At 44.9% G+C, this 26,872-nt stretch overlaps 1 protein-coding gene across 1 annotated transcript in view; it reads right to left on the reverse strand.

The window, feature by feature from the left end:
* Positions 1–26,872, reverse strand: part of gbe1b (glucan (1,4-alpha-), branching enzyme 1b) — a 119,775-nt gene that overhangs the window by 25,556 nt on the left and 67,347 nt on the right. The window lies entirely within an intron of this gene.

Here is a 26,872-nt window from a genome sequence, read left to right on the forward strand (position 1 = left end):
CCTGGACCAGTACGATCACAAGGACTACAGCAGGACCTGGACCAGTACGATCACAAGGATTACAGCAGCACCTGGACCAGTACGATCACAAGGACTACAGCAGGACCTGGATCTCCTGGACCAGTACTGTCACAACTGGGCCCTGACAGTCAACTTTAACAAATCTAAAATCATGATCTTCCAAAAGGAGCCGGATGTCTATGTTGTGCTGGAAACCAAACATCAATTCAAATTAATAACACCCATTTAGACCACACCCTATATTAGGATTACCTGGGGCTCAAAATCAGTGCCTCCGGTAACTTCGGTCAGTAAATGCACTGAAACAAAAAGCATGTAGAGCATTCTATGCAATTAGGAGAAGATTTTACAAAATAGACATACCAATTAGAATTTGGACTATAATATTTGACAGTATCATCCTCCCAATCGCCCTTTATGGCAGGGAAGTTTGGGGTCCACTCAGTCACCATGACTACACTAGATGGGACAAGCATCCCAGAGGCCCTGCATGCAGAGTTCTGTAGGTCCATATTAAACAGACAAAGAAAAACACCAGCCAATGCATGCAGGGCAGAGTTAAGCCGTTAACCATTGTTGATTAACATAAAAAAATAACTCTTACATTTTTACCTCTCAAATTGAGCCCCTAAGACAAACTGAAATTTCAGGCACTACAAACCCAAGAACTGAACTCCCAAAAGAGCCCCAAATTATTAAATCAACAAAAGACGCATATCTGGAACATTGGACGACTCAAACCAAAACACGAAAAAAACATAGTTGCTATCTGGCCATAAACCATGAATATAAATTGTCAGAGTACCTCTTCACTGTCAGAGATACGAAGCAGAGACAAATCCTGACCAAAAACAGACTAAGTGACCACAGTCCAGCCAGTGAGGTAGAGACAGAGATGCACTTCCTCCAACACTGTAATAAATTCAACGAAATAAGGAACATCTACTTAGTTCAACTCTATAATTCCAGACTTCAAAGAGCTCAATGACCTCTCAAAACTAAAAATACTCCTAGAAGTAGGAGACAAGGCATGTATGGCTGCCCAATACATATCAGCATGCCCTCTGTTACTGTCCTGGTGTGTGTGTGTGTGTATATATATATATGGGGATAAGGTAGGGTAGGGGTTATGGGTTAGTGGATAAGAGGAGGAGTGGTTAGGGTTAGTTGTTGGAGAAGGTGGCGCACACACACACACACACACACATATATATATATGTTACGGTCAATGTGAGAAAACGGGGAATGTGAGCTTTTCCCGGTTATTGCGCACATTCCCCGACCTCGCGGGGAATGTAGGAGAAACGTGCGTTTCTCACATCTCCCGGGTAATGTGCACATTCCCCGACCTTGCGGGAGATGTGAGAAATTGGTTAGTATTTCTCACATCTCCCGCAAGGTCGGGGATTGTGCACATTAACCGGGAAATGCGTACAATTCCCGACCTTGCGGTAAATCTAGCAAAGTCCAGCCGTATGCAAAACCTCTGCGCAGCCGGGTGGTGGGAGAGGGCTCGTGCGCTTAGAACCAGAGGCGCTTTACATTTTGCCCATGGTTTTTGAATACATAGCATCAATTGCATTAATGGAAACATTAAATTGGGTCTAATTATACATGTGTTGAAAGTTAAGATAATTAGCCTACAAGCCGCGAGGCTACGCAACACAATAAGCAAAACAATCTCACTGTTTCACTCGTCCCACTCATGTTTCACTCGCCCCGCACGGCAGGGACAAGATAAACAATGCACATCTTCTGTTCTCGGCCGTCTTGAATTGAACTGTTACACCACAGAACGAAACTTACAACTAATAGGTTAGTAAAGGACATGTACAAGTTGTTTGTCATCAAAAAATGTAATCTCCATCTTTATTAATTTCTGTGTAAATCTGATCAAACCAAAAAGTGTTTCATTCGTCCCGGTCCTCCCCTACAGTTAATAAGTCTGTGGTCTACCTTGAACAGTAATATAGCCTATGCTGCACACAGTGTAAGTAGTATTAGGAGGATAGGCCTACACTGGTGATCAAGTTAACAAAAGCAAAAGGAACATTGCAACAACAGGAAGGTGGGAACCTCCAAAGGAACCCTACACGTTAGCTAGCCGAAAGACAGACGAAAAGACGAAAAATCTCTCACAGGTGTGCGCCAGTAGCCTAACGTTAGCCCAACTACCGTGGGTGCCTCTCATGGTGCACGCCATCTGAGGCGTCAAATAAGCCCTCTCCCACCACCCGGCTGCGCAGAAGTTTTGCATACGGTTGCGCTTTCCTAGATTTACCGCAAGGTCGGGAATTGTAAGCATTTCCCGGTTAATGTGCACAATCTCCGACCATACGGGAGATGTGAGAAATACTAACCAATTTCTCACATCTCCCGCAAGGTCGGGGAATGTGCACATTACCCGGGAGATGTGAGAAACGCACATGTTTCTCCTACATTCCCCGCGAGGTCGGGGAATGTGCGCAATAACCGGGAAAAGCTCCCATTCCCCGTTTTCTCACATTGACCGTAACATATATATATATATATATATATATATATATATATGTATATACTGTATGTATGTGCATGCAGGGGATAAATTGGGATTTGTTATATGGGTGGGGCTGTGATGGTGGCAGCAGTGATGCTTAATACTGCTTCATAAATAGCAAATATCAAGTCTTTAATGATCTATCTTTGAGATGAAAAGGCCTGCCTGCCGGTCTTCCATTGGACGGCCCGTTAGAGGGGCTCTGCTCAGAATGAAAGGATACGTATGATGAGTCAACTCCAAGAAAAACCACACTCTTCCAAGACAGAGAAAAGAGAAGTTGCCCACAGTTTCACTCTGACTGTGACTAGAAACAGACAGGGCCTAGAAACAGACAGGGCCTAGAAACAGACAGGGCCTAGAAACAGACGGGGCCTAGAAACAGACAGGGCCTAGAAACAGACGGGGCCTAGAAACAGACAGGGCCTAGAAACAGACGGGGCCTAGAAACAGACAGTGCCTAGAAACAGACAGGGCCTAGAAACAGACAGGGCCTAGAAACAGACGGGGCCTAGAAACAGACAGGGCCTAGGAACAGACAGGGCCTAGAAACAGACAGGGCCTAGAAACAGACGGGGCCTAGAAACAGACAGGGCCTAGGAACAGACAGGGCCTAGAAACAGACAGGGCCTAGAAACAGACGGGGCCTAGAAACAGACAAGCCTACAAACAGACGGGGCCTGGAAACAGACGGGGCCTAGAAACAGACGGGGCCTAGAAACAGACAGGGCCTAGAAACAGACGGGGCCTAGAAACAGACAGGGCCTAGGAACAGACAGGGCCTAGAAACAGACAGGGCCTAGAAACAGACAGGGCCTAGAAACAGACGGGGCCTAGAAACAGACAGGGCCTAGAAACAGACAGGGCCTAGGAACAGACAGGGCCTAGAAACAGACAGGGCCTAGGAACAGACAGGGTCTAGAAACAGACAAGGCCTAGAAACAGACGGGGCCTAGAAACAGACGGGGCCTAGAAACAGACAGGGCCTAGAAACAGACAAGGCCTAGAAACAGACGGGGCCTAGAAACAGACGGGGTCTAGAAACAGTGAGGGCCTAGAAACAGACAGGGCCTAGAAACAGACAAGGCCTAGAAACAGACAGGGCCTGTGAGGAAATCAAAATGGTTCCCAGAAAACAGAAGAAAAAAGAAAACCTCAGTATTCAGTATTTTCCCACTGTAGAACGATCATGGACCGTAGTGGACCATGACTATACTGTACAGCACAGCGCCATTTCAGAAGAAAGCTATACCTATGCATTTCAGTCAAAACCTCCCCTCTCCTCCCTTCCTCTCCCCTTTCCTCTCCTCCTCTCTACTTCCTCCCCTCCTCCTCACACATGCTGGTCTTACATGAAACCATTAGCTTTGAATGATCAAACCTAATCAAGTGAGCAATTTCCTAGTATTTCCTATACTTAAACACTGAGAAAGGGGAGCGGAATGAAATACAAATAAAATTAAATCAGTTTATTAATCACACAGCGATTGATGTTCTGTGTCTAGACCTGGTTCAGGTTGGTATATTATTCGGGGCTATACCCCGGTACCATCCTGTCAGGAACCATTCACTGCACCACTGACTTTTGTAACTCGGTCTGCACTACCGCATCTACAGACAATATTATTTTGTTAGTCACTGAAGTGAAGACAGTTTTTGAAAGATGAAAGCCTTTTCTCAGAGGTGGCTACACTTGCAGCCCACACCTTAAGCCCATTTTTGCACTTAAATAGCACATATCCACTGATATCCACCAGCCAGGCTTCGCGACCCTGATCACGTGATCTCTCTCCATGATATAGAAACAGCATGTGAGATCACGATGGTGAATATGAAATGGCTGCATTCTTTTAACAATAATTTTGTTAGTGAGAAAACATGTAACAAAATCAGGCTGATGACGTTTGGGAATCTATGTGCCAGGTGTGAGCCCCGGATAAGTAAAGTAAGTAAGCCTTTTTGAGAACCAATGTTTCTCGGGCCTAGTGGCCCATATGGTAGCAGCCTATCTCCTGTTTCTGTAGTGTGAGGCAGCTTGATGTACAAATACATCCCCTGGACATGATGCTAGTAGCCCTGGATAGCCCCGGCCCAATTTAACCCCTGTGTATGAGTATGTATGTGTATGTGTGTGTATAGATTTTTTTCTTTTTAAAAATGCCACTAATGTTCATGTTATATTATTTACACATGCACACACACACACACACATACATATTACTGTGTTAATGTTCATGTACTGTGCACATTAATTTACTGTTATTATTGCTTATTGTTATTTGTATTTGCCTGCCACAGACTGAGGGACAATCTATAATTTTCTCAACATAATTTTCTCTGTATTTTATTCTGTCATTTTTATTTATTTATTTACTGTTCCTTGCTGTTGCATATTGACAACTGATTATTTATTTTATCTTGTAGTAGCAGATAGACCAGAGTCTATAGAGATCACAGACTACAGAGAGCAGATAGACCAGAGTCTATAGAGATCAGAGAGACTACAGAGAGCAGATAGACCAGAGTCTATAGAGATCAGAGAGACTACAGAGAGCAGATAGACCAGAGTCTATAGAGATCAGAGAGACTACAGAGAGCAGATAGACTAGAGTCTATAGAGATCAGAGAGACTACAGAGAGCAGATAGACCAGAGTCTATAGAGATCAGAGAGACTACAGAGAGCAGATAGACCAGAGTCTATAGAGATCAGAGACACTACAGAGAGCAGATAGACTAGAGTCTATAGAGATCAGAGACACTACAGAGAGCAGATAGACCAGAGTCTATAGAGATCAGAGACACTACAGAGAGCAGAGACTAGAGAGATCAGAGAGAGACTATAGAAAGCAGAGAGACTAGAAAGATCAGAGAGAGACTACAAATAGCAGAGAGACCAGAAAGAGACTAGAGAGAGCAGAGAGACTAGAGAGATCAGAGACACTACAGAGAGCAGAAAGACTAGACTATAGAAAGCAGAGACTATAGAAAGCAGAGACCAGAGAGAGACTATAGAAAGCAGAGAGACCAGAGAGAGACTAGAGAGAGCAGAGAGACTAGAGAGAGACTAGAGAGAGACTATAGAGAGCAGAGAGACTAGAGAGATCAGAGAGAAACTACAGAGAGCAGAGAGACCAGAGTCTAGAGGGAGCAGAGAGACCAGAGTGGGACCTGTGAGGGGTACACAGAGGGGGGCGTCTCTCTTGGAGGCTGAATCATCAGACGTGTAGGAAACAGCAGGCCACCGCAACAGCCTTGTCAGCCAGAATGATGAGATAATGAATCCGTCATCAGACGACAAGACAACATCATAAAACAACAGCTGAGGATAATTGTTTTCCAGGCAGAAAGAGAAGCCTGCTGGGAAGAGGCATGAAAACAGAATAGAATCTAGCTGTTTATTCAGTAAGAGGACAGACAGTCACGATAGACAGAGCCTGGGGTGACATATGAGGCAGAAGGGACAGCAGATGACAGTGGGTCCTAATAAAAATACATTAGATAGGTGTTAAAGAAGCACCAGACAGTGAGACAACACAAGACACAGCAGCGCCTGTTTATGAATCAGGATGGCAAGGAAATGCGATAGCAGGCAGAGAGAGTATTTCTCTGTGGCATCTGCACAATGAACATCAGACAGACACTGCAGCAAATTGTATAGTAGAGAGACAGAATAACAGCTCAGACTGGGGACAATGACAGTCCGTCTCAGAAGGACGTACTGTACATACCAATGTCATCCAGGGAATTGTTTATAGAACTTAACAATCCCTTCATTTGAAAACCCTGTCTCATTATGTTGCCTACAGTGTACTGTATCTATAGTAAGGATGCCTGTAGTGTTTAGTTGAACTCTGCATATTTGTGCTCAAATCAGACATGTTCTAATGGGGCTCCTAGTTTCTGTAGCATGTTCCATCCACCTATCCATCCATCGGCATCCAGTTATCCGGGGTTGGGTCGCGGAGGCAGCAGTTCCAGCAGGGGGCCCCAGACATCCCTTTCCCTGGCAGCATCAACCAGCTCTGCCTGGGGAATCTTTAGCCGCTCACAGGCCAGTGCGGAGATGTAGTCCCTCCACCTAGTCCTGGGTCTACCCCGCGGCCTCCTCCCAGTCGGACACGCCTGGAACACCTCCCTAGGGAGGCGCCCAGGAGGCTTCCTCACTAGATGCCCGAACCACCTCAACTGGCTCCTTTCGACGCAAAGGAGCAGCGGCTCTACTCCGAGTCTCTCCCGGATGACTGAACTTCTCACCCGATCTCTCAGGGAGACCCCAGCCACCCTCATCATTTCAGCCGCTTGTATCCGTGATCTCATTCTTTCGGTCATGACCCATGACCCATTGTGTAGTGTATTGCTGTGTCGTTCTATGTTGTGCTGTATCTGTAGCATGTTCTACTTCAGAAATGTTCATCTTGACTTACTTTTCTTACTTGTGTAACTTTGAGGAAGATGATGAAAACATTGTACAATATATCTGATGATTAGGTTCCCACTTGATCAGACTTGTCTGTGAAGGAGCTTGTGTTACAACACATTCATCTAATCTTTATTTATTAATCCCCTTGGGGAAATTCTATGTATCTAATAGCTCACGGCACAGCACAACATAGAACGACACAGCAATACACAACACAAGATGATTAAATAAAGTGATATCGAAAAATCCTAACAATTCTAGAGTGCTCTTTCCAACAATTGACAGCCGTACAAGTAAGAAAACAAGCTTATTAAACCAAACGATTACTTTCATCCACCATGTTTCTGTCTATGGCAATTCGGCAAGTCCTGTAACACAATTTCAGCCGACTTTCCGAGTTGTTTTGACTTGAGGGGACGTTTGTTGTCATTTCCGATCATTCAGACACCAAATAACTGCAGCATTATATCAACATTTTCCTCTAGCTTGCTGCTAAATATTCAGTGTGTTTAATTATGTGGTATAAATGGTAACTGGGAACACAGTAGCTAACATATTGTTACCTAGCATTCAGGTTAAATATTTGTATTTTAATGTATTCTCCTTCTCATTCTCGTTTATTATCTCCATGCCAGCGGCAGCAGACATTGGTGGCGTGTTTGTTCGTTTGCTCGTTTACCGGTTGAGGGGTGTACTGTAGCATGGGCCATCTTAGAACCCATTACATTTTGGAGTGGATCTGGATCATGGAGCGGATCCACGAATTAAAACAAAACTTTGAGTGAAGCCAGCTCCCTGGCTGGGGGGTGTGGGGGAGAGCCCTAGAGCGCACAGAACTGCCCCCCACCGGATACAACCCACGGGGGGCGCCATCGAGCAGCCCAAACAAGGCCATCCACTCCCCTCCTCCTTTTTTTTTGCTTCCCTCTGGAAAATGAGTGTCAGGATGAATATATATGGGATCCTTTTATCTCGTCTGGAACAGTGTGTAGGCACTCGGTGCTGCCCTCGAGTGGTTTCGGTCGTACCGGTCAGGAGTTCCTCCATTTAGGGGATCGCTCCTCAGATACGGCCTCACTCACCTGTGGCGTCCCGCAACGCTCCATTCTGGACACCATCCTATTTTATTTTTTATTTTTTATTTTATTTAACCTTTATTTAACCAGGCAAATCATTAATGGTATTCTCCAGAAACATAATGTTCCTTTCCATTGTTATGCTGATGATGTACAGATCTCTCTACCTTTAAAATCAAAATGCGAGGAGTGTCTGCAGCCTCTACTAGCTTGTCTCAAGGACATAACAACCTGGATGGACCATAACTTCCTCAATTAATGACAACAAGATGGAGGTCATTATGTTTGGACATCCTCTCTTGGATGACTTCTGGTGCTTTGGGGCCCCTAGCCTCCAAAAATGTTTCTGCTGTAAAAAAGCCTTGGTTTTAGTTTTGACAGTGCCTTCACTTTTTAGAAACCATTAGTTGTTAAAACTTCCTTTTTCAGGTAAGGCTCATAGCCAAGGTCAAGGTCTGTCTCCCTCCTAAAGACTTAGAGAGGATTGTACATGCTTTTATAAAGTCGTGGCTCGACTATTCTTTGTGTATACGTTTAGATCAGTCTTCACTCTGGTGTTTGCAGCTAGTGCAGAATACTGCTGCTTGCCTTCTGACTGGAAAAAGAAAGCATGACCTCATCACACCTGTTCGCTGTCTGAAAGCTCCTGGTCTCTCTGGCTGTGACTCATTCTCCTGGCTGCTATTTTCTCCATCACCCTTGGTGACCCCTCATACAGATGATTGTTGGTAACACTTGTTTATGTTATAAGTACTGCACTCAGCATTCTGGTGTAACACCCGATTTCTGCCGGGTGGGCTTCAGGGTCCAGCATTCACACCATATAGGAGAATGGAACCGTCGCACAGAAGAAGTGGAGCTTGATTTGCCGGGGGGGATTGGAGTTCCACATGCTGGCCAGGCCATTCAGAGTCTTCCACGCAAGCGCCTTCCTCATTTTAAGGACTTGCTCGGACATGATAATTCTGATTAAGTCCAGTCCCTCAGAGACAGTGGTAGAACCTATAGTACCATAGCCCTACCCATTTACTGTGAACCCCAACCTAACCCTACCCTTTGACTGTGAACCCCAACCTAACCCTACCCTTTGACTGTGGACCCTAACCTAACCCTACCCTTTGACTGTGGACCCTAACCTAACCCTACCCTTTGACTGTGGACCCTAACCTAACCCTACCCTTTGACTGTGGACCCTAACCTAACCCTACCCTTTGACTGTGGACCCTAACCTAACCCTGGTACAGACCAGCACCCCAGAGAGAGGTAGAGGGAGCATCTGACTTTACCATGGACTGCTGAGCTGAAGACTCCACCCATCGAGCACCCCCCCCTACACACACACAGCAAGCTTGCTGACCAACCCAGGACAAACATGGCATGTCTGCAAACCGCTGAGCAAGACTCCAGCCGCACATTCACAACCACGCTTTGACAAAGGCTTTCAAAAAGATCTGCTTCATTATCTGTATGAATGAACCACTGCTAATCTCCCTCTACTTCACGTGATTAGCAGTTTCCCCGTTATTCTCTGTTTCTGAACTACAGCCAAGTTGAGATGGTCAGTGTTCAGTCAGTGGTCCCGGTGGAAGGCTGGGACTCGGCTTCCTGGTTCTATTTAAAGAGACAGGTCAGGTCCACCCCTGGAGGTGTCGCGGTTAGCCCTCTCCTCCTCCTCCTCCTCCTCCTGCTCTCCTCCACAGTGCTGCGGCCGCCTTCGCCCCTCACACACGCCTGCATTAATCACCATGGTAATCAGCCTCCTCTGAAACACGCCGGATAATTCACATGGACGGTGAAATATGATGGATTTTCAGAGCTACGCAACTAAAACCTCATTTGTGCCTCATATTTTAGCCAGGCGATGTCTCCCACAGGGAAATATTACAATGGGCTCTGATATAATATGGAAAAATATCCATTGTCACCAACATCATTAAGGACACGTCATCTCTTCTAGCCGGTCAAAATCCATGCTGCAGACTTAAAGGGGTAGTGCGCTATTTTGGACATTTAGCCCTATTTGTGTCTACCATGCACCTGAAACATGCTGTAGAGATCATAATTTCCTTGGTCGTTCCAGTATTGAGTTAGCTGCAGTTTTCCTGCAGGCTCTCACTGGGCTACAATGGAAGTCAATGGGACACCTGTAAATGAGTTGGAACAACTGTGACAAAGGTGCTTTTCTGAGATGGGAAGCACAGAGTGTAATCTTACCAGTCTCAGTATGCTCTCCTGTGAAATGTATCGCAATCCGAATCTTTTTTACATGTTTGTCATGGCTGGCACAGCTAGCTCAATAATGAAAATGAAAACGGCAGAGATGAGAGGGCTGCACAAGCACGTACTACACTGCAAACTGAAATAAATAAAATCCCAAGCAGCGTTTGTTGTGGAATTTACATCCAAACACCTTAAACCTTTGTCCTCTCACTCCTTTTGTAATTCATCACCTCCCCCAAATATTCACATAGCTGTGCTAACATACAAAATGGCTTCCAGAAGGCCATCTGTCTACAACAGAATAACCATCCTTTGTCATCCTTTGTCCCCAATTGCCGCCTTTTTCTCATGTCACATGTCTGTACTCTTGGCCACGCCTGCCATTTCATATGACGTACAATGGAGTAGCCAATCACATCCTGGAAGCACCGTACCTGTGTTTGACTGCATATAAGGCACAGCAAAAGACAGAGCCGGCACTTCGCTGGATACCACCCTTGTTGCGTTGTTCAGGAAGTCCTTGCGCTCGTATGCTTTTCACAATAAACCAGACTAAACCTTTTGAGCGAATCTTGGTAAATCCTTTTTTGACTAGATCAGTTATATTTCTATTACAGTTGGTGACGCGGATGAAAAGGGAGGACTGCCTGCGTGTTGCTTCGGGATTCCAGTGGATGAACTGGTCGGCAGACGTGTCGGTCCATAGTGGGCTTGGAAAGTCAATCTTCTCTCTTGCGCCAGAGCGCACGCCGAGATTATTTCCTCAGTTCTTCCACTGGATTCTTGAAGCTCACAGGTACGTTTAAACAAACCCTCTTATGGTTCTGAGTTGTATTTGCCTTGGTTTAGTTTCGGATTGTGTTGGTCTGGCGTGTTCTGAAAACAGAAACCCCCGGGGTGGATTTTTAGTAACTATCTAAGGAGTTGTGAACAACAGTAGATATATTATATTGTATTGTTCTTTGACTTCGTCCTTGTTTCGTTACTAGGGTATATGCCTTTCAGAAGAAGTGTGAGTTTGGTCTAGTTAATACGCCAAAGTTGGCACAGAACGGGCTTCCCTTTGGCCGGTCGCAGGAGTTGTACCGTTGAATGTTTTTCTCAGCGAAGGTTGTACCGTTGAATGTTTTTCTCAGCGAAGGTAGCTACTGGGAGTGATTGGTGGGTCCAATCCGCGTTTCTTGGAAAAACGTTTTCCCCTTTATCCCGGGTGGTTGGGTAGCTTCCAACCAAGAGGCTGGTGGTTCAGCCGGGCAGGCAGGCATATGGTTTTTGCTTGTTGTAACGTGGGCCTTTTGTTCGTCTTTTGTGTTCTGTGTCCCTGCACGGGGTTGTTCGTTTTGTTGTTTACTGTTTGAGCTTCGGCTCTTGCCTTGTATTGTTTGTTAAGCGCGCCATTGATCCAGGTAAAGTATTGTAAGTATTTTGTACACTGTTTAGACTGTTAAATTCGTAACTGCTAGATTTCCAGTAGGCTAGCTGGTTGTCTGGGAGACAAAAGGAAACAACAACTACTACTCCGCTCTCCCGGTGAACCGCCATCGAGCCAGAGGGAGAACAAAGCATCAGTTGCTGGGTGAGTTAATTAGCGGTTTAATGTGTCTTTGTTTCTTTCGAAATTGTATTCTTTCCCGCCGTGAGTTAACTATAAGGTTTCCTTTCATTGCTGTTTTGGGGTTTTAGGCTGCGTCGTGTTTATTAGGGATCCTACTGCTAGCTTGCAATTTGTTTAGCCCTGATGAGATTGTTGCGCTGAAGCATTATTCTGCGAGCGTTTGTTGGCAGACTTCGTTATGCGCTAAAGCATTTTCGATTTCTTACATCCCCATCTGACATTTAGTGTTAAATTTTTAGCTAAGATTCGGGCTCAGCTAGAGGTGTTTGAGATGTCTAGGTTAAGGGAAAAGCCTGTTAATTCTATAGACTGGTCTGCTTTTAAGATTTGGGAGTTCAGCAGACGGTCTCTCCGCCATTTCCCCAGCAGAATAACTCTGATTTAAAATTAAATCTGTCCCGCCATTAGCCACGTCCCTTCTCTCTCCCCTCTACAATACGAGTTAAGCGCGCCCCTTTCTACGAGGTATTACACCGAACAAGAACAGATCAGGAAGTAAGAATTGGCTAGAGCTATATCTGAGGCTAAGTTTAATTTGGAACCAACAACGACCACAGTGGCGACAGAGAAACAATAGGAAGCGTTCTGGTAGGGTTAGGCGAGGAAAAAGGTATCATCGAAGTGAAGATAGAGACGATTCATGCTTCCATTGTGGTCAGTATGGCCACTGGATTGAACGGTGTCACAGTTACCGCAAGCTGAATGAAAAGGAAGAGCCTCAGATTTGGGGTCGAGCGCCACCTGCTGGAGTTCCCTTGAACAACCCACAAGGGAGATTTTAACTAGCCAAGATAGAGCCATTTTTTTTAAGGTAAATAAACAGGAGAAGACAGATGTAGCTGAGGATGTAAGGTTTGTGCATGATGGTGGGAGGATGAAATAGATGTAGAGCCTTTGAGTCTTAAGTTGTTGAGAATGTTTCTGAGGATGATCTTTTAGGTATTGGTGCGAACTCAAAAGTCTGACAGGTTTTGAATAGGTGTTTGAGTTTAGGTTATGTTTTTCGCTTTGATTCAGGAGTTTATGTTTCAATAGTCAATGAATGGCCATAAGCTGTTCGTTTATGCATTCTACTGTATGAATTTCATTCACATAATGATGATGTGTTTGTGAGGAGTTGGCTTTAGGCCTTCCCCTCTGCTATTGACCCCAGTCTGTGTTGAGTGTTATTTTTCAGGTGCTATGGACCCTGGGCGGCAGGTCTTTGAGGAGCCTGGATCGTGCCTTCCTGGGGACTGCCTGGAACCTGTTGTTTGTCTGTTAACTGTTGTTTGTCTTGTCTATCTCTTTCTGATATATGTAGGAACATGAGGTTACTGGATGTTTAGCATTATATGTCATTTCTGTTTAGGGTTTCTTGTTCGATCAAGCTTAAGGATGTCGCCTACATTTCACCTGTGTTTTTGATTCAGGTGTGTGTACACGGCTCCTTGGTTAGATTGTTCTGTTTTGTAGTAATTTAGGTTTAGTCTATTTCTATAGGATGTTCTGTTTCTGTGAAGTTCTGTGTTGATGTTTTCAGATTTTCCTGGAGTGCATTGTGTGGGCTACCAAGGAGTGGTTGCCCCTCGCCAGCATGAAGCTATGAACTGTGTGGAGTCACGAATGACTTGAGGGTCATTCTTGGACATTTCTGGAGTGTTCTCCCTGTTTCAGACGGGGTGAGCTTACCATCTTGCTACGGACATTGCTCTCTGGGTGTCAGAGAGGACTGCGACACCGGGGGGTTTGATGTCTGAAGATTGCTCCAGCATGGGAAGAGGATATGAGACAGCGCTGAGGGCTGTTCTCTTTCGATGGGGCTATGTGCTAGTAACCTCTGGCCCCCGATTTGCTTTGTTGCTGTGTGATGATTTGGTTATTTGTATGTGTTTAATGTTTTTGTTAAATATCTCATGTTTACAGTTTGAGGCACATTCATCGGGGCTGAGTGTTTTTCTGAGTGTTTTACAGACAACTGTCGTTCCGGGAGTGATGGGTGAATGCCGAACCAGGAGACGGGCACAGGACCGGAGGTGGAGATGGAGGTTACCGGCCTGCTTCCCTACAGATGGGCGACACCTGTGGTTCGTGGGATGCAGGGCCAACGCCATGTCACCGACTCACCGTGAGCGACAGATAAGTATGACATAGGGAAGAGACCATTTTGTCCGAAGCGTGCCCAATACTCTGTCCTCAAATGCAGAAGAGGGAAGTTTAGATATACAATATTTAATAATTAGCTATACAAATTAAGCTTTGATTGATTTTTTGATTAATTGATAATTGATGTTTTGTTAATTGTAAATGAAGCGAGTTCATTTTAGTTTCATTTTATTTGAGTGATGCATTTTTTCCCCCCATCTCTGTTTTATCCTGACTTCAGGGAATTTGTTTCCACCCTTAGGGGGGAGGGAGGGGGAGTGGGCGTTATTTTGTTGAGACGAGAATGTGTTTATTTTATTTTTATTTCATAAAATCGTGAGAGAAATTCTAGAGCAAAATCCAATTGCTTTGATCATGACTGGGGACTGGGCGTGTTAAAGTCATTCTTACACTGCCCCTGATGTCACTGTAGGCTACTGCAGAGCCTAGATCCCTGCTACTGTCCGATTCGGTAAATGGACAGAAGCTAGATTCCCCACTGACAAACTACATAGACTGACGAGCCCGACTGGCTCTAATGACACTTGAACAGACACCCTGTTTAAGTTTTCCTGACTGAATAACACAATTTTTCCCCAAAGCAGGAGCTTGCACTTAACCATGTTTCTGAGTATCTCCAACAGACTGCTGATAACCGTTCCTGACCAAAGAGGGGAACAGGGAGACCAGACCAGAGGACTCAAAGAGGGGAACAGGGAGACCAGACCAGAGGACTCTCCTTTTGCTCTTCTGTTTTGTCTCTGTTGTCTCTCTCATCTGTGGATCCACAGGTCTCTCCTTCCATGTCTCTCAAAGACATTGCCGGCCTGCTCCCCGTATGAAGTCCCAACTAAGGAAGGCGACCATTCCGGACGCCAGAGAGGGCTTCTTCTTATCTCCAACCAGGCCGTTGGGTCCTGATCCGCGACCTGGGGCCGTACCAGATTCCACTCACCACGCAGACGGCTGCCAGAGTAGCTGAGAGAAACTTCGACGCCGTTGCGTCCCAAATCAAGGAGCAGATGAGCAGCCTGAGAACAGGCCAGAAAACATGGAAGAGAAGTAGATGTTGCGGGGTGAACCTACCCGTCAAAGATGGAACAATCAGCACCAGGGCATTCTGGCCTGTGTGGAATAGCTGTCAAAAGTAGCTGAGAGGACGGTCCATGCAGCCGAACCAGAGATCTCAAGGGCAAAGCGGTCACTGCCACACTGTCCTCTCCTCTGATGGGCAATCGGAGAGTGACCTTGACAGTCACCGCCACACTGTCCTCTCCTCTGATGAGCAATCGGAGAGTGACCTTGACAGTCACCGCCACACTGTCCTCTCCTCTGATGAGCAATCGGAGAGTGACCTTGACGGTCACCGCCACACTCTCCTCTCCTCTGATGAGCAATCGGAGACTGACCTTGCCGGTCACCTCCTTCTCGTGGTTGTGGTATGACAACGTGGACAATCTCAACAGCAATGACTGCACCTCTAACCGCACACACTGGAACCTACATTAAACATTCAGAGACGCAAACATGGAAGCTATGATCCAGAGGAAATTACATGCGATTATTCACAACAAGAGTGAATGAACTTTGAAATTATCTTAAAAAAATATATTTGTTTACAAGAGTTACAATGGTTGAAACATGAGTTGATAAATACGTTTGGGTTTTTCCTCTAAATTGACCAAGAGGTTTTTTGCCCTTCTTACACTAATAACCATTCATCTTTTTGCCTTGTTCAAACTTCTAAAATCAAGTTTTTTTTTTTAGTGAATGGTTGTCCACTTTTAGACTATAAATAGTATATAATCATGTCATCTTTTTTACCTTGTTTCCTGTCATATTTCTGAAACAAGGGGTTTTGGTGCGTGATTTTGCACGTGGAAAGAAAATAATCTATTTTTTTGTTAAATATTTCACAAAAAAATAAAAATATATTTTTTTTTTTTTGCTCCACCTAGTGGAGAGATTATTTCCTTTCCACATGTATAGCATAGCTGAATGTTTACACTTTGTGTTTGGATTTTATATTTTATTTTTGTGTGCCTGTTCAGGCACAAATGGGGGAATGTTGTGGAATTTACATCCAAACACCTTAAACCTTTGTCCTCTCACTCCTTTTGTAATTCATCAAATATTCACATAGCTGTGCTAACATACAAAATGGCTTCCAGAAGGCCATCTGTCTACAACAGAATAACCATCCTTTGTCATCCTTTGTCCCCAATTGCCGCCTTTTTCTCATGTCACATGTCTGTACTCTTGGCCACGCCTGCCATTTCATATGACGTACAATGGAGTAGCCAATCACATCCTGGAAGCACCGTACCTGTGTTTGACTGCATATAAGGCACAGCAAAAGACAGAGCCGGCACTTCGCTGGATACCACCCTTGTTGCGTTGTTCAGGAAGTCCTTGCGCTCGTATGCTTTTCACAATAAACCAGACTAAACCTTTTGAGCGAAACTTGGTAAATCCTTTTTTGACTAGATCAGTTTTATTTCTATTACACGTTCTGGCACTGTGGTGAATAGTGAGTAATGAGACGTCACTCCACAGACAATAACCCATGGTTAGAAGACCTGATGTTGCCACTTATGGCCAAAGCAACGTCAGGCTTTCCAGCCAGGGGTTATTGTATGTGGATTGGGGTCTGCATTTTCGGATCCCGAGGCGAAGGCCCTCCATCTAAATCCATGGTTCTCTTTGGAGACTAAGGCTCTCAGCGCCAGCAAAGCTTGTTGTATCACTGGGAACTCTTCTCATGCAAGTCCTGCTTTCTTCTGCTCGTCTGCCTACATGTTGAGGACAAAATAATTCTATTATATTTCATTATATTATATTATTGTATAATATATATATATATATATATTTAATTCTGTTTGGGGAAAAACAATTAAATAGCATAGAACTAATCGCACTAACCCATTTTCTAGAGTCCAGCAATGGTCTAGATTTTCTAATAAGTTTCTTTCTAAAGGTCTGCCCCTCTCTACTAAGCGCTCAACGCCATGTTATACCATGCACATTGTCATTCCAGAGAGAACGATGCCCTGTAGTGTCTCTCCCGCTGCTGTCCAAGCTCTTAGCATCCCCCGAGAATAGAGAAGACACAAGCAATGTATTCACATGAGGCTGTGTCAAGACAGCTCGCACTGGCGGGCACCTCCCATTCTCCCCTCCTCACAGGCTGCATCAGATAAGGCCTGCCAGAGGAACAGGCCCCACAGTAATTAGCAGCCTGGGATCAATGTGTTTTCCACAGGAGGGATTCCAGGGAGATCAAGGAGTCAGGGGGTCAGCATGGGTCTCAAGCGCAGCACACCGCACAAAACAACCCACGGACGTGTCCTGGTTATCACCAAGCATATTTCACACATGCTCTGTCTCACAGCGTGCGGGGGGAGGGCGTGTAACCACATTAGGAACAGTGGGGGTGGGATCGGTATCGTGACCACACCTGCTACAGGACGTGGACCAGATGCCAGATGTTCCTGCAACGTACAGTAACTGGGAGTGAATACAGAGCAGCAAATGATCAAAGATGGCGCGGACCAAATCTGCAGCCGTCGTGTCGGCTCCACATAGATTGTGCTATTTGATTGTTTTTTACAGTAGCTATAGACTGTACCTAACACACCCTTGCCCCCCCTCGGGATATTTATTTATTCCTATCCATACAGTATATAGCATGTACATAATCCATCCAGACTGATATCTTATCTTTATCCTTATACTTTATAGAACTAGTATTTCTAGTGTAATTTGTATATTTCTAACTTGTGAATTTGTGATTTGTAAATGAGTATTGGACTTTCTGTAATGAGCATAATCTTGGAGCCGGCAGCAACATTTCACCTTGACTGTACAGAACATGTGACAAATAAAAGCATATTGGATCCTGCTTGGCTGAGTCGCGTCAGCGCCACCACTGAAGCTGCATACTGGACTCGGCCAGGTAATCTGGACTCTGTGTGCACCTGCTGATGTAACGCTAAAAATCTATAATATAAATAATCCCCGGATTGGGGGGGTGTGTGGGGGGGGGGTTGGGAGTTTGGGAAACCCACTGGAGTGTTTCATGGCTGCCATGCCACTCATTTCATGCAACAATGTGTGTGTGTGTGTGTGTGTGGGGTCTCTCTGGGGGACTGCACATTATGGGTGTGATAAAATGAAGTACCAGCACTCACATGTAATCCAAACTTCAGGACAATTTTAATACAAGCTCATGGCACGGGCAGACAGACAACACACCTTTCAGCCTGCATGGCCTTCCTCAGCGTTGTCAAACACTAAGGGTGTGACAATATACAGCGTGTATATACATGTATAGGACCCCACTTATCCGAACCCAACGGGACCGAAGGTCGTTCGTATCTCTGAAATGTCCGGATGACTGAAACTTATGTTAAAATGCACCAAATTCAATAAGTGGTATACTTGTTTCACATAGACTCATAATAGACCAATAAATACCCTTAATTATTTGTGAAAAGGCATCAAAATTGCAATCAAATAGCCAACTAAACTCATATAGCCTAGCCTATAATAGACCTACAGTAGCCTATAATAAAATAACCGAATTTCCACTTGAGTGCCAGCTTCGATCAAATACAGTAGCCTACTTTATTCTCAAATGAGGCGTACGCTGCATCGATAGGCTACTGTATACACAGAACAACATGGTAGCCTATAGCCTAAAAACAACCCAACATTAGAACAATTAGAGCAAATGATAATCAATAAATAAATAAATGAAATGACAGACAAGTTGTCGTGTCTTAGGCTATTGTAGCCTAAAAGAAAGTCTCTAAAACATCCGATGTAGGCTAACGTGGCCTAGGCTTTAGGCTATTATTTAACAAATACAGTAGGTCTAGTAGGCTAATCTACATGCCCACAACACGTCTGTGTTCCTGAAGTCCATTAACTGGGAACGAAAAATGACTCGACGCTCCTCTGCTTCAGGTTGCTGACGCGCTTTCTGGCTACCAAGGAATGCAGCTCTCGCGCAGCAGACTCGTTTGCGTTTTGCGCTCGACATTAGAGTAACAAAGAAATGAAACGTGACAGTAGGCTACAGCCTACAGGCAACATGTAGGTCTACACATAGGCGATTTTACCCTCTGAGAGTAGGGGGGGCAACATTTTGACGTGAGAAAAAAAAAAAAAATGTTCTGCCGTCTCGTCCCATCTATTTACAAAGAATACCAGTTGTGAACAGTATGCTAATAAGAAATCCGTATGACAATTCAATATGTACAACACATCAAACTTCATCTAGACACCACGAGAATGTCCCCACTGAGCAAAGACACGTCTAAAAGACGTATTTTAGACGTCTTTTTTTGTCTTTTTCGGACGTCCAAAGACATCCAATTAGGAGCCAGAATGAATGTTTTTTTTTACGTTCAGATATTGGACCCGTTTTGCACGTCCACAGACGTCTTAGAGGGGTCCAAGCCAGACGTTTGAATATTGAGGGGTACAGCAGACGTACAAATGGGGTTCTGGACCGACGGACGTTATTAAGACATGATCTGAACGTCTCCCTGACGTTACGTGTTTGCTGAGTCAATATGACTTTATGACCAAGCACTAGGCCATACCCAACATCACAACATCAAACTGCAACTGCCTGCTGGTGCTAGCTTCCTCGCCGATGGTGATGTTGCTAGTGCTAGTGCTAGCTCCGATAGCCTCTGGAGCACTTCTGCATTCGATTGCACCTGCTGCGCTGTCATTTCGAGTGGTAGCTTCTTCATTAGCATTGCCAGATTTTATTTTATTTTATGAAGAAGTGGTAAATTGTTTTTATAGCTCTTTTTGCCATTATGAGCAGGTTGGCTAGTTGTAGCTTGTTGAGCACTGAGCAGTACAGTCAGATCTAATTTTTTTCGACGGACGAGTTGTGCCATTAGTGGATTATGAATATATATATATTTTTAAAGGTAGCCTAGTTTAAGTAATAAATACACTTTTAAAATGAATGATGATCTAACACAAACTGGTACAAACCACAATTATGTATTTTATAATTGTGTTGATTAGTAAAAAAAAAAAAAAAAAGTTTTTTTTTGTTTTTTTTTAAGAATCTGAGCAGAGTTGGGCTGTCCAATCAGGGGGGGCCCTTGCCCCCCCTGCCCCCCCTATAAAATCGCCAATGGGTCTACATACAGTTCTGTTTTTATTCACAGTAGGGTACAGTACTGTAATGAAAATCCCACCAGTAACCAGATAGCAGGCTAAAAAAAAAAAAAAGGTGTTTTAAGCCTGTCCGGTAGACCGGGAGGTTCGGATCTCTGAAGTTCAGATGAGTGGGGTCCTACTGTAGTTATATAACATTACAAAATTGAACTACAGGGCAAACAACAGCATTGTTTTGCATTGCGTGCCTTTTGTGATGACCTGGCTCTTGGCCATAACAAAAAGGGAGACACATCATGTATAATCAAAATAATCAAGAATTGAATATACGTAAGTAAAGTATATAACTGAATGAGTGGTGTGAGTGAGTGGATGCAGTGGCCAGTATGGTGAAGAGAGTGTTGCATGGTGTAGGGTAACAAAAAAAAAAGCCAAAAGGAGTGATCTTATGGGCTGGAGCGCAACCAGGCAGCTGTCCCCAATTGTCCTGATTGGGCTCCAGTCCCGCCCACTGCTTGGCCAGGAAACGGGGAACAAGAGAGGTTACCCATACAGGGCCAGAGGGCCGTCACACCCCCCACCACAGAGACAGCGCCCCCAATGGGACACTAGTGAAACCTAGGAAAACTGCACGGGGTAGAAGTTGTCCCTCCCCTTAATGTGCCGAATGTCCAGAGTATAGCTGAATCCCAATCTGAGTGCGCAAACCACTCTTGCGGCCCCTCGCACTTGCGGCCTGAGGCCTGAGCACTTAAATGACGTCAGCTGGAAGGGCCAGAGGGTGCAGGGCCGTGAATTAAATGGGACAGCACTTCCAGCGGCGTGCCAACGATTCCCAAGCCAGTTTAGCTCAATGCCCCTCCCACTTCGTTTTCATTGGCTGCCGCGTGCCTCCGACGCAGAGGCTGCTCTGACGCTCTCCTCAGCTCTAAGCTCGGCTCTGCAAATTGACCGATTGACGTCTGTTTTAATTTTAATAATAATTAAAAAATTATGTTGGGTGGGATATGTTTGCAGCATGTGGATTTCAAGATAAATGTGTTATCGGCAAATGTCATCATTTATGTGTGATGCACTCGGATCATGACTCGGATGCACTCAAGCACTGTGTCACATGAGACGCGGTGGACTGTGGGTATTTTCTGCTCCTAAGTCCGTGAAATTGCGGACTTTCGGTAAGTGCGGTTAAAGTGCGCAAAATGGCGGCAGTGGCGCACTTGTGGACCTAGCAATTCCGTTTTGTGGACTACCCTGAGCCCTTGTGGACTTAGCGGGAATGCACATGTAAGGCCACAAGGCCGCGAGTGCTCTGCACTTTCGCCTAAGTGCGCGATTTGGGATTCGGTTAACATGACTGCAGTAGCAAGGACCAACGAATGAGCCTCTGGTTAGGACACTTCCGGCAGTTGAGGAAGGTCAAGGGGTCATGGTCTGTATAGACGGTCACAGGAGCCAGACCACAAACCAGATACAGAATACATCGAAATGATACAAGGCCCAGACCAAGGTGAGCGCTTCCTTCTCCATCACTGAATAATTCAGTTGCTATGAATTAAAGAAGTGCTCGGCCTTCCAATGCCCAGCTCATCCTTCTCCAGGAGCTCTGCCCCTGCACCCACATGACTGGCATCCACATCAGCAGAACAGCCCAAACTGGAGCAGCACACACAGGAGAGCTTTAGCGTTGTCAAACGCCTGCTGACACTCAGTACTCCCGTGTCACTACCGTGGAGAAATTCCTGCAGCTGTGGTAATAGCTCATTAGGCCCAAGAACGTCTGCAGCTCTTTCTTAGTGGTAGGGCTAGGGTACTGCTCAATCGCCCTCACCTCATCCTGGACCAGAGAAACCTCCTCATGTCCGACCACTTGACCGAGGGACCTCACCGACGCCTTCACAAACTCACACTTGGCAAGGTCAGCGGTGAGGCTTGTACCAGCCAGGCGGTGGAGCAGAGCGTTATACAGGCCAGACGGTGTTAGAAAAGCCCAGATCTCAAAGGCTCTCTGGGTCAACGGCGCCAACGCCAATAGACTTTAAGAAGATCACATTTGCTAATGAACTTCGCTGAAGCCACCGGGTCAATGCAGCGCTCCACTCGCAGGGTTCACTCACTGCCGGATAGGTCGAGCAACACCCACATCGATATCCTGCTAAATTAAGAGTCCGTGTGGGGGTACGGATATCGCTAAAAAGAGAGGCATAGCCACTAATTACTTCCAGTATTCTTATTCTTTCTCCAATTTCTAAAGTGCTGACGATAGGCCTCCGGCACCAGCTCGTATACCTTAAGAACCACAGGCTTCACTTCAGCATAGCTCAGACAATCGACCCGAGTTAGAGACAAAGACGCCTCCAGAGCCGTTCCTGTAAAAACACAGTAATAAGTGTGCTCTCTGCGTCGGGCCGCCCTCGTGTGTCATCGACATGCTCGAACAAAGAGAAGAACGGCTTTGGGTCCTTCTCGTTAAACTTTGGTAACAGGCGCAAGTTGCGAATAATAAAGGAGCTGTGGGAAGTCCCCCCAGAAGCCTCGTCACCTACAGCATCACCGGTGAGTACACCCTCCTTAATCAAACCACTCGCAATGCAAATCTAATCAAGACCTCTCATTTTCCTGCCTTATTTTTTCCTTCTCCATTTCAAGTTCATGCCTCGTTTTTTTCCCAAAGTCTCAAGTCATTTTCAATTTTCATTTCCTCATGGTCTATCTGCGGTGCAATTATTTTTGTAGCTCAATGGTGAGACTAGGGTTTATCACAGGACACACTCCCTCACCCAAACTGGGAGAAGCCTCCCTAGCAGGCTTTGGCAAAATTGTCATTTTTACCAAATTAGACCCAAAACAGGCCTAAACCCCAGGCTGTAACACATTCACTATCTCTATCCCATAATACTCAGCGACAAGAAACAGTTGAGCCTTAGTACAGCGATCTAATAAATCATATGAGATTACAAAAAGTGTCCTCCTTATCAATTAGACAACACATGTCAATCAAGTAGACTAGGCCACAGGTGCGCCCCTTGCCAATCAAGGCAACGTCATGGAAGCTACACAAACACATGAGCTGTGTTCGGAATCGCTCCCTCGTTCCCTCACTCCCTATTCCCTATATAGGGTTCACCATGTAGTGAACTACCTAGGGAACGGAGAAAATGTAGGGTACATGTACTGTTCCCTGTAAATCAAGGTGAATTGTGGGTAATAAATAGTGGACTATATAGGGAACTAAAATTCTGTGGAGAATTCGGACACTACAAACAAAATGGCTGACGCCCTATATAGTGCACTATATTGTGAATAGGGAGCGATTCCGAACACAGCTAATGATCCCAAAATACGATTTTTCCAGTCATATATTCATCATTCAAGTTTTGTTAAAACACATTGCCATAATATTGTATCGTATTATTATGAACTTAATATCGTGTATCGTATTGTGAGCTGAGTGTATCGTCACACTCCTACAATAGCAAACACCCTTGCTGGAGCCTGTGTGCTCTCCCTGTAGCTGTCTGCTGTTGGCCATGCGTAAACAGACGGGTTTCTCCAGGCTAGGCAGCGCCAATTGATTTGCTTGCTCAAACAATTTGTTTTTGCTCAGCACTGGCTAAATGACTACAGCTATTGATCCACTGACATGGCGTGTCATCTCGTGTTTACTTTCATTTTTTTTCTTTGCTTAAGCATCGCAATCATGCTGAACTGCCTCCTCAGCTTTGCAAAGTCACAATGTCCAACTGTTCTGTCCTCCTAACTGACCTTTCCTCCCAACTGCTCTGTCCTCCTAACTGACCTTTCCTTCCAACTGTTCTGTCCTCCTAACTGACCTGTCCTCCAAGAAGACCTGAGGTGGTGGTTGCCGAGGTTACCAAATTGGAAGCAGGGAGATGAACTTCAGTCTCTGCTTTTGGCGTTTATTTGAGAAGAAAAAAAAACCTCCCCATTAATTCTGACAGACTTTAATGTCTTATTAGCTGTAATGTGAGAGTATTCAGCAGGTGGAGCTCCAGCGCTGTGGATGACCAGGCCAAGGCCCGAGCCTGTGCTTCAGCTTCACACTGGACTGGACTACTGTGGAGCAGCCAGTCCCCTCAGTCAAGGTCAATTTGCCAACATTAACTACAGCACTTTATTAAAGCAGCGGGCCCAGACACATCCAAAACATGAACCAGACCTGATGAGGAAGAAAGGTTTAATTTCAGCAGCAACCGAGCACCAGTTCCCATCTGATTCTAGCAGAGCCTTCTGTATTTCAACACCAGCATATGAGCTCTGGGCCGCGGGGTGTGAAAGTTATCAAAAAATCTCCTCAGAAACTTTGATGATTATCTTCAAACTGCCATAAATCACTATTGAAAGAATACAGTATGTAGTCAGACAGACATGTAGCGTAATGGAAATTCTGTATTACCAAGACCTTAGTTGAACTCCTAAGAGACTGTATGTTGTCCGGCTGGTTAGAACTGGCCTCTTGTTGCCTGCATATAAAAGAGCGTTGGACCTCATTCCTGAACATTTTCTTAAGCGTCTTCTTAAATGTCAAGTTCACGTGCAAATTAAACGTTTTATTCGTCACGCAACATACCAGTAAAATGAGCAGATGTTTCTCCACTGGCTCTTATAACGTGCACACTAAGCTTAAGCAAGGTGGAAAAACCAATACAAAATAACAATCGAAAACAAGACGGTATATGGACTTTTAATACAAAAGGCAAAATATATAGCCTACATGAAAGGGATCGGATGTGCTGAGAGCAGATTAATTTGTACAGTTTAGTTAAATGCATGAGTAGGCTACTTGTGGATCTTGATGTGCCCTATCTATATTATGTAGGCCCATATCATATATTTTAGTTATGGATATTCACATGTTTATTTACAAAATGTAGATGTGTCCATTCTGACGACTATGGAATATAAGGTGCTGTTGTGCCGAGTCTGAGTATAGCGACAGAGTTTAGAGCTTATTTATTCATTCACTGCCATTTGCAGTGTTTGTGTAAAGCTTTTATTTATTTTATGCCTCGTAGAATCATGACTATAAATGTGAAACGTAATTGGAAATGGTACACATATTCTCATATTTATTATTATTATTATTTCAAGCCTAGGATGTCTGTAGAATTGATGTGAATGCAATCACCTTGGATTTCTCATAAATTCAGCTCTTGCGAACATGGGCGCACTCCAATCTGGCCTACCTACGACTGCATTTCCGCGTTCTTAAATCCTGTTCTTAGATAAGACCAAATCCCAGATAAGAAACCATTCAGGAATTCCAGAATTGTCCTGGGAACTTTATAAGTGGAGTTAAGAAGAAATTTCTTCTGAACTTTTTCTTAACTGCGTTCAGGAATGAGGTCCATTGTGCATACAGTACAACCATCTCATGTTTGTAGGGTAGGGTTTGTAGGGTGTGCGTCCAATGATCCTAGGGTCTGTGGTTCAACTCCCAGTTCCTCCTGATGACATGTCGAAGTGTCCTTGGGCAAGACACTGAACCCCAAATTGCTCCCAATGAGCAGAATGGCACCCTGCATGGCAGCTACCGAATGTGTGTGTGAATGGGTGAATGAGAGGTTATAAAGCGCTTTGAATAGAAGCGCTATATAAGTGCAGTCCATTTACCTCTGTTTTCGTTCGCATTCCACGCCATACCCACTCTCTGCTTTCAACAAAGAAGATGTTGTTCTCGAGATGGGTTACTGTATTGTTTGCTACACCAGAATGCTGCGTGCAGTACTGAACATCAATCAGCATGTTACCAACAAGCATCTGTATGTGGGGCCGCCAAGGGTGAGTGAGAACATAGCAACCAGGAGAATGAGGCTGACTGGTCACTGCCAGAGTCACCATGAGCTGCCAGCCAGCAAACCGGTGCTGTGGGAGACGACACACGGGCATCGATCACAAGTAGGGATGAGACGGTATACCGTAAAACCGTGAACAGCGGTATAAAATGTCCACGGTATTAGAACCGTGACATTCCCTGTGTTTACGGTATTACGTTTACAGTATTACACAATAATGTGCTGCTGAAACTTCACATTTCAAGTTGATTGCAACAGTTAATTTTGTAATTTAATATAAGCTTGCTAAACTGATCTTAATTACAATAGTGTGTATTTTCCATCATGTGTTGCACTGTAGGGCTCTAGAACTCAGCCTATTCAAACGCCTGTGTGTATACCGTGAGATACCGTAAACCGTACCTTGTAACTAGATACCGTACCGTACCGTACCGTAATGCAAAAATCCATACCGTCTCATCCCTAATCACGAGGGCGTCCCACACTAACATACGTGGATGTCCTAAAGACGTGTGGAGGTATGGGGATGACTGGAAGCGCAGACAGAGGACTCAGCCAAGGACGACCTAGAGAGACATCGGCCAAAGAAACCAAGATCTCACGTCATGATGAATGTGGATGACACTCAACCTCTTAACTACTAGATACATGTCAATGATTTAATCAAACTCACAGGGGCGGCACGTAACTCGGGAGGTAGAGTGGCCAGCTGGGGATCGGAAGGTCCCCGGTTCAAGCTCCTTAAGTGTCCTTAAAGGACCATACCGGTCTAAATATGATTTGATCTCCTTAAACTAGTCACATTACCAGTCATATTACATTACCGCAGACAATTTTCTGAAGCAAAGCTCACGTTAGAAGATATTTTCACATTCGCGTTTTACTTACATTTCAAAAGT

Source organism: Borostomias antarcticus, assembly GCF_949987555.1.
Source record: "Borostomias antarcticus genome assembly, chromosome: 1".
Classification (NCBI taxonomy): domain Eukaryota; kingdom Metazoa; phylum Chordata; class Actinopteri; order Stomiiformes; family Stomiidae; genus Borostomias; species Borostomias antarcticus.